Raw genomic sequence first — 7703 nt, 5'->3', positions numbered from 1 at the left:
ATGACGAGCAACTAAAATGACAACAAAAGGCTTTAACTCGAATAATCCTCCTAAGAGTCCTAACCATTCATTAACTACAATTCATCAGTGTGAAAAGATTCATTCTGCTATGGTCACTATTAATCGGTTAACCAATTGGTTTTTGGTTCAGTTTTGAGATAAAACCTAAACCGAAACCAATACTTTTGGTTATCTGAAACCGACAACCATTAATAAACCATAACAATATGGTTTCGGTTCGGTTTAAAATCTTCGGTTTCGGTTTCGGTTTTCGGTTCTGGTTCGGTTTTGTGCAGCCTTAACCACAGGTCCCGTATATCTCAAGTAAAATCGCAAAAATATGTCTCATTTTCTTTCTTAACAAGCCCAGAAATTTCTCATCTACGCATCTGAATCTTCCAAACTTATCCAAGCTTCCCTTAATATTAAGGGATACAAATCATGGGAGGATTTTCTGGCCTTTAATCTCACTGAGTTACCAAAAATCAATTCAAGGAAACCCGAAAGAAAACTTCTTCCCTGTTTTTTTTATAAAAATCCGTCTATCCATCCCAAATAATTGGATCCAATCAATCGGACCAACCCTGTTATTCTCTAGGTAGTCCAGCCAACCAAAACTCCGAGATTGAATCTTCTTAAATCCTCCCCAAAATTCGAACCCCGATCATAACCTTCTCTACTCACATTTCCCACCAATTTTCATAATTTGAATGTAGGGTGCCCCTTAGCAAAAATTGGGTCCCTTTAGCACTTTCCCTAGGGGTGCCTAAATCCAGTTTGGGGTGCCTTTAGTAATTTTTCTGAGGTGCAAATAACACTTTTCTAGGGCGTTTCCAACGTACTTCCGGGGTGCCTTCAGTACATATCTAGGGTGTCTTTAGTAATTTTCTCCCGAGGTTCAAATGGCACTTTTCGAACAACTTTTTCCATAAAAGCTTATTTCTCCAAAAACACCTACAAAGACTAGACAATATATAGGATTAAGATAAATTAGACACAAAAATGTGTCTATCAAATACCTCCAAACTTATTATTTGCTAGTCCTCGAGAAACTCTGGTTTACAAAATAAAATCCTAACTCACTTTCGCATGCATCGCGATTGCACTTAGCGTGTGAAACAAGCCTTTGAACCCCTAGGTGTCCCTAATGGCCGAGTTGTAATCTCGGGAGGGTTTACAATAGTTGTACCCACAAAGCCTTTATTTCGAACCCTAGATACCTATGCAGAACCTTGGAAGGCACTAAAGAATCTCCTTGGTTGACATACTCTCATTGACTACAGAATGAAGTACCCTGATGTGAATTCCAATTGTTGTACACGAGTTTTCACTCAAGTATACTAAAATTCGTATATAAGTGACAGAGCTCCACTTAGATAGTCGCACTATGGACATCAATATCCGGAGTCAAACAAATCACATGAATAGATTGAGAAGATGGATAAAGAAAAACATAGATGGTTTTTGATATTAACTAAGGTGAATGGTGTTTCCCATATCTGTCTGAAGGCCACTTCCAGGATGAACCTATCCTAATGGACTGAAACACTGGTCTGAATTAATATCAGCACAACTGGCATATACAAGGGAACCAGCGGTCGATAATCCTAATTCTAGATCAACTCAGCTAGCATGTACAAGGGAACCAACGGTCGATTTTATTGAATAATTTATTCGCTTGGCATGATGGTCTGGTCTAAAAAAATCATTTTTCATATTTCATATTTTTCTAAGTAACTCAATCACTCTACTTCACCCTAACAGTGGTAACAATTGTATGCGTGTGCCCCACCAAATTACTTAGAGAAACATATTTTCAAAATAAATAAATAAAATAAAAATAGAAAGTGATAAGGACTCAACGAGATATGGCGAAACTACAATGTTATTTCTAACACCTGAGCTCTATGCTTTTATGAATAAACTCTATTTTTGGGTTCCTCAACTCCTACAACCAAGATGCTTCCATCCACTTAGATTGGTTAGTGTTATTCTTAATAGGAATAAATTTCTAGGCTCTGGAGTGTAATAATGCAACTAAAAACTAAAAGTTTCTCCCATATCCCCAAACTTAAATCCAACATTGTCCTCGCTGTTCTAAAGATAAAATTAAAAGCATGAACAAGGAGAAACCGTTACCACTTGAAGAAAAGTAAATAGGGAAAGATTTTTGCGTGTTGCATGAGCATGGTTTACCTCCCAAGAAGTGCTAAGTTTACAGTATTCAGCCAGATATCAAGTACCATAAAATTCCTAGTTACCTTTCAAATCATATACCAAGAGTCGAAACAACTTTGGGTCATCCAAACCAAATAGAACTTCCACATATATGAGACAACTGCACCAGATTAGAAAAATTAACAAACGAAGCATAACATGATCTAAAATTTATTGCAAGACAACTAGATTTATCTGTGGCCCCCACTTGGGCTTCATATGAGTGTCTTGACAAACATATTCATCCGAACAATGAGTCTCTAATAGATGGATTCCCTCCTGGACTGTATCAGGAGGATCGAGTTGGGGAATCTGAATAGAATCAAGTAATACCTCAGATACAAAAGGATCGAGTTCCAAGTTAGGGACTTCAAATAGGGATACTTAACGATCACTAGAACTATCATTACCCCAAAATTTAGGATTTTGGGTGTCTCTAGATAGACTAGTCACAATATTCTTAATTTCTAGACCGTCTGGTTCCTGAAAAAGGTCAATTGTTTCTTCTATGTTATATAATCTGTTGGCTCATCCTCTAAATGAATATGATGCATACAAACTATAGGACTTGTTTTCTTATTATCCGTTATCGTCCACCCTAAAGCTTCCTTATTATCTTGAAACACGATCACTAGCCTACACTCCTGATCACTATCAAAATCAGATGCTATAATCACAAACAAATTTTCAGATGGGCCTAAAAATGCATATTTGGGGTTCAACTTAGGGGGCTCTTCTAAACAAGGGATATGGTAGACTCGGAAGCTAGTAATAGTTAAAACCTAACTTCCCATCGATCGGTATCTAAAACATGGATAGAATATAACAAAGCATTTACACGTTCAATGTTGCTATTATCGTCAAAATCCATACTAAAATGAGATAGAAAACTCTCTAATGGATCTTCCGATGTGTGGTAATGATTCATGAACGAAGGTTCATATCATGTTCACCTCTTCAACACATGTGCCATTTAGCTCAGAGTTGAAAATACGGGGGGTCTAACAACCACACCCAACAATTCGTTTGGAAATCTAAGAGGACTTACTCCAATATACTTTCTAGAGAATCAACTAGATAGTCAAACTCAATCTAGAGTAAAGTATATTAAAGAGTTTAATATCTCTAACTATTAATTCAATCCCCAATCAACAAATAGAAATTTGCGAGCCCGATTGAATATAGGATGAGTAACTTGAACGGTACCAAAGACCAATGTAGTGTCAATCAATGTAAATCAACAACCAAAGGTTGGATCATCTAATTGATTGATCTTAAAGTACAACCTGTAATATTTCAATTATATAACAAAATATAATACGGAAAAGAAATAACACAGACACCAGAATTTTGTTAACGAGGAAACCGCAAATGCAGAAAAACCCCGGGACCTAGTCCAGATTGAATACCACACTGTATTAAGCCGCTACAGACTCTAGCCTATTACCAATTAACTTCGGACTAGACTGTAGTTGAACCCTAATAAATCTCACACTGATTCAAGGTACAGTTGCGTTCCTTACGTCTCTGATCCCAGCAGGATAACACACTTGATTCCCTTAGTTGATCTCACCCACAACCAAGAGTTGCTACGACTCAAAGTCGAAGACTTGATAAACAAATATGTCTCACACAGAAAAGTCTATAGATTGAATAAATCTGTCTCCCACAGAAATACCCAAGAGTTTTTGTTCCGTCTTATGATAAATCAAGGTGAACATGAACCAATTGATAAACCGGTTTTATATTCCCGAAGAACAGCCTAGTATTATCAATCACCTCACAATAATCTTAATCGACTAGCGAAACAAGATATTGTGGAATCACAAATGATGAGACAAAGATGTTTGTGATTAGTTTTATCTTGCCTATCGGAGAAATTAATCTCGAGTCAATTATTTCAATTGTACTCAATACGATAGAATCAGGCAAGATCAGAACACGCAACTACAAAGAAAATAGTTGCCTCTGGCTTCACAATCCCAATGAAGTCTTTGAAGTCGTTAACCTACAGGGTCTCGATAGAAACCTAAGGTTAAAGGAGAATCAACTCTAGTTATGCAACTAGTAACACAATGAGGTATGTGGATTAGTTTTCCCAGTTGCTAGAGTTCTCCTTTATATAGTTTTCAAATCAGGGTTTGCAATCCAAGTTACCTTGGTAACAAAGCATTCAATATTCACCGTTAGATGAAAAACCTGATTCGGCCAAGCTAATATCTTTCAAACGTTAGATCGAACTTAGCTTGTTACACATAAATGAATGTACCCTCATTTAGGTTTATGTAACCGTACCTAAACGTGCACCATGTTAGTTCACAAATAGTTAACCGAGGTTATCCATATGATTACTCTCATATCAACCTTATTCATCTTAACCATAACTAGTTCAAATGACTCAAATGAAACTAGTTAAAGAGTTGTTCAATTGCTATATTCTCATAGAATTATACAAGAACAAAATTGAAGCAAAATCGGTTTGATTCACTTGAATAAATCATGAACATTATAGGCACGGTTTGCAAAGATTGCATTCCTTATTATATAAATGTTTATGTTCATGTTCAAAACCGATTTTAGAACTTTAACCTTCAAGTATGCAAACGGGTACACATACTTGAAATACCCGGACCAAGATTGAGCTACGCCAGTACGCAAACGGGTACGCGAACTTCAAATCCCAGCAGAAATTCTTGGACATGAACCTGTACACCAGTACGCAAACGGGTACGCATACTTAGGTTCCCGGATTTCTCAAACCAACCGGTACGCAAACGGGTGCGCGTACTATGGTTCCCGGCCATGGATTACATATGTGCAAGAGTGCACAACATGACATATCCAATAATGGCTAAGTGTTCTAAACTCTTATTTCAATCATTGAAACTTTCTTAGAGGATGACAATAGCGACGCCGTTTTCACACACTATTACCATCAAAGTAATTTTCAAGTTATTTAAATAATCATAATGAAACACTCCAAGACAACATCAAATGATTGTATCACACAAACCATGTAAGATGTTACTCGAAAATTTTCACATGATATAAGATGAACTTGGTCGAAGCGAAAGCTTGCCAACACATATTTCGAGAAATATGTAAGCGAGATAAACTCAGCTCGAAATCTCAGATGTGTATATAGAAAACTATATCGTAATACGACTTATGTCTCAATATAGGAGATAAAGTAGAAATAGACTTTCCAAGTGATAGATGAGTTTAATTCTCCACATACCTTTTGTCGATGAAGTTCCACAAGATCCCCTTCGTAGTTCTTCGTCTTCAAATGATGAATGCCGTGAATTCTAATCTCAACTACACAATCTATGTCCTAGTCCGAGAAATCTATAAATAGGCTAGAAATCAAGACTTATAGTTTTGATCACTAACATTGACAAACATTCTTGAGATAGCAATGCATGCGAGTTCGACCGAGCAGTGCTCTAACAAGAATGTAACTTATTGACATTAAAAATATTCAGCTCAATAGTCATATCACCAAAAGATATATTCATGATACCATTTCGACAGTTTATGATCGCATTAGACGTAGCTAAAAATGGGTGACCTAAAATCATAGGTATTTGGTTCTCTGGGTCAGGGACAAGTTGTGTATCTAGGACCACAAAATCCAAAGTATAAATAAACTTGTCGACCTCAATAAGAACATCCTTTATCACACCATGAGTATTTTTAACAGGACTATCAACTAACTGCAGTGTTATATATATTGGTAGGTTTTAATTCACCAATACCTAGCTTCAAGTACACATGGTACAGAAGTAAGTTCACACTGGATCCTAAGTCAAGTAAATCTTTCTCTACCATGCGTTTTTCTATTGTTCAAGCAATGCTAGGCGCACATGGGTCTTTATACTTATAAGTTGTGGTGTTTCGATTGATCGAACTTACATGACTAGCTAAAAAGGATTTTTTAGGGACACCAAGCTTTGTTTTCGCATACATATATCCTTAAGGAACTTGGCATAAGCCGGAAGTTTCCTAATTGCTTATAGTAAAGGAAGGTTTATGGTAACTTTCTTAAAAACCTTCATTATGTCACTAAGTTGGATTCATTGTTTGTTGGTACTAGTAGCAGTGGAAATGGGGCTCTAGGCATTAAATAGTACTTCTCAGGATCCGAATTGGCATCATCAGAGATTTTATCAGTCTCCTCAGCTATGGATGGTCCAGAGGGGTGAACTACCGTATACTCACTATCAGGCATGATTACCTTATTGCCTACAACTATACCACTCCTAAGGGTGCTAATAGCATTCAATTAATGTGATGGTTTTGCACATACTTCATGAACTCCACTAGGGTTGGGTTGTGTTTTACTAGGGAAACTTCCTTTTTCACTCAAAGACTCATTTATCAAACTAACCTAGGTTTTTAACTCGAAAATAGCCTGAGAATTAGCCTGGACCATCTTTTTATTTTCTTCTAAACCTGGTGCCATCGATTGATGAAATATTGCAGTTTGTTGGGTTAACAAGGCGAGAGATTCCTCCAGACTTAAAATTTTCTTATCGGACTGCTTCTGAAACTGAGTTGGTCCTGAAGGATTCTTAGTATAGCCAAAACCTGGGGGAGCATGCGAATTACTAAAATGGCCTTGATTCTGGTCCTTAGACCATGAGAGGTTCGGATGGTTTCTCCAACGAGGATTATAGGTTTCTGAATATGGCTCGAATTTCGGACGGTTCTCGAACATATTGTTATTATTATAAATAACATTGTCTTGTTCTTCAGTAGTATGACCCAATTCTAGAAAGGCTCTACTCTACCACTAGTGTGACCCAATTCTAAAGCTTCTGACCTTTTAGCTATTACTGCAATTTTGGCATCTGATTCAAAGCCTCCTTCTACCCTATTGATGTTTTCTCTTCCTAAATTTTTTTTTCCAGGGTTCCCTACTATTTTCCCATTGCTAGGTCTTTTCGGAGATTTCATTCAAAAATGTCATCGCCGCATCAACAATTTGGTTTTCGAACCTAACTGTACACCGAGGTTCAACCATGGTTATTATGCAATAATCTAAACCTTCACAAAGGATCTGAACTAGCCTAACCTTCTCTAAACTATGATGAGGACATCGTGTTAACAAATCATTGAACCTTTCCAAATACCTATACAAAGATTCTCCTTCTTGTTGTGAAAACATATTTGTGTCCTAATAGACGATGTTTTGTGCATAGGGAAAAACTTATTGAAAAGGGCAGATGTAAGTTATTCATATTGAATCAAAAGTCAAACTATATAGCCACGATTTGGCTTTACCTCTCAGGGAAAAAGGGAATAACCTAAGTTTCAACGCATCATCATATAGGCCTCTAATTATTAGGGTGCTAGAAATTTCCCCAAAATCCCTAACATGGAAATAAGGGTTTTCATTTTCCTTCCCTAAAAAGATTGGGAGCATATGTATGGTCCCAGGTTTCAGTTCATAATTTGCTTCCGTTTCAGCTAACTTGATGCAC

General features: G+C 36.9%; 1 pseudogene; it reads left to right on the top strand.

The window, feature by feature from the left end:
- Positions 1-7301: 7301 nt before the first annotated feature.
- LOC113314572 lies at positions 7302-7397 on the top strand (annotated as a pseudogene).
- Positions 7398-7703: the final 306 nt, after the last annotated feature.

The sequence above is a fragment of the Papaver somniferum genome, chromosome 9 (genome assembly GCF_003573695.1).
Source record: "Papaver somniferum cultivar HN1 chromosome 9, ASM357369v1, whole genome shotgun sequence".
NCBI lineage: Eukaryota > Viridiplantae > Streptophyta > Magnoliopsida > Ranunculales > Papaveraceae > Papaver > Papaver somniferum.
This window is presented reverse-complemented; position numbering and strand designations above follow the sequence as displayed.